The 1730-nt window shown below is 39.2% G+C and overlaps 1 protein-coding gene across 1 annotated transcript in view; it reads right to left on the bottom strand.

The window, feature by feature from the left end:
* Positions 1–1730, bottom strand: part of LOC122327919 (GTPase IMAP family member 8-like) — a 295481-nt gene that overhangs the window by 286774 nt on the left and 6977 nt on the right. The gene's annotated exons all lie outside the window — the stretch shown is intronic.

Consider the following 1730-nt stretch of genomic DNA (forward strand, 5'->3'; position numbering starts at 1 on the left):
GGTTTTTTTTTTTTTTTTTTTGCATCTTCTTAGACGGCTCAAAACCAGAATAACACGTTTCTAATGCATGACTGATTTGAATAACAATCACAAAACGCATTCACACGCAGTTACGTGCGTAAAGCTGAAGAATCAGCGAGACTGGTTTCTAATAAATCCATAACGCGCTGCACGATTTTCTTACTTGTTTTTGGGGGTTTTTTTGCATACGCACGGATAATGTTCTGTACTTAAACCGGTGCTAAAGTGCACGCTTAAGGCGTGTTTTCATCGAAAGACTCGGATCTTTAATTGACAAACATACTTGAAATGTAGAATTCAAACTGGCGACTCCGAATCGGTTCTTTTTAGAGATTCAAACACATACCAGTTTGTTTTTTTTTTTTTACATGTGCTTAAATATCTAGATTAGGGTTCTACCTTGAGGAGTAGACAACATGAAAACATGTATAAATATATATTTAGCATTAATATGCAATCATATGGTAATGGTGCTTCCATTATACCCAATGCATTTTCACTATCACTTCTAACTTTGATTATTTTGAGCCAAAGTGCCTGTTGAATGAACAATGAACAAATCTGGCAACTGGACAAAAACACAAATTCCAGTTGCGATAAACAGAGCTACAGTTGAACACCAGAGACACCGATTTCCTTAGCACTTGATTTATTCAAACAATGCCAAAGCCAGTCTCACAGAGACTACTTTGAATTACACATTAGGCAATAAATAGACCAAACAAGATGTTTACCGACATATTGATACAAAAAAAAAAAAAAACGACAACACTTCAATAGTGCAATATTAAGAAATTATTAAAGTTGGGATTCTTGCATTGTGGTTATTAGACAGTCGTTGGCGGGGCTTTGAGGCTGTGGCTTCCCCGCGACTGGATGAAATGTTGTGCGAATCCATTTGAACGGATCGGTCCAACAAATAATCTCCATTTTTAGGAAAAAAGCATGCATTCATTCCCGCGAGAAATTCCTAGAGTCCATCCGTGTCAATTCCACCGGCATCTGCAGAGCGATTCCACCAGCAGATGACCAAGGTACCAAAACTGAGGCGCAGCAATCCCATGATGCATTGCGAGTCGGTCCCGGCCCTGAGCGAGAGGTTCTTAGCACCATCCAATGCCCCAGACCCTCAATATAGCGCCCCCTTCAGGACTGGAGAGCGTCCCCACACCATAAAGTGCACTCGAACGGCTACACGTCTCTCGTCTCTTGAACATATTGCAACATACGAACACGCACACACACACAAAAAAAACTCATGCATATTTTGGACCGTATTTTTCGTCAAGTATCGTTATGAGTCTCGTTATGAGTCCTGAATGGAGATTCTCCGTTTGGGTTTGCGCAAACATGCATGCTTGGCGTTAGCCGCAAATCGGACTTTTAACAATACCACATCCATCTCTTCTTGCACATTACAATCTTTTTTTTTTTCTTTTTTTTTTTTTTTTTTTNTCTCCTTAAAGTATAAAAAGACAAAAGAAATGTTACAAAAACCTGTTAAATACCTGATCTGAGCATTTCTTGTGCATAGACTATACATACAGTAATACTAAGGGCTGGCTAGCTAGCTTAGCTCTTTTTTTATCATTAAACCAAAAACGGTAATATCGCAACCCCTCATACGTCATTATTAATGACCGTTGTTTTTTTTTGATGGACATAAAAGTGGCAAATATGAAGGCGCAGCAATGAGCAGGGGTTGGCTA

This window comes from Puntigrus tetrazona, chromosome 22 (genome assembly GCF_018831695.1).
Source record: "Puntigrus tetrazona isolate hp1 chromosome 22, ASM1883169v1, whole genome shotgun sequence".
Lineage (NCBI taxonomy): Eukaryota > Metazoa > Chordata > Actinopteri > Cypriniformes > Cyprinidae > Puntigrus > Puntigrus tetrazona.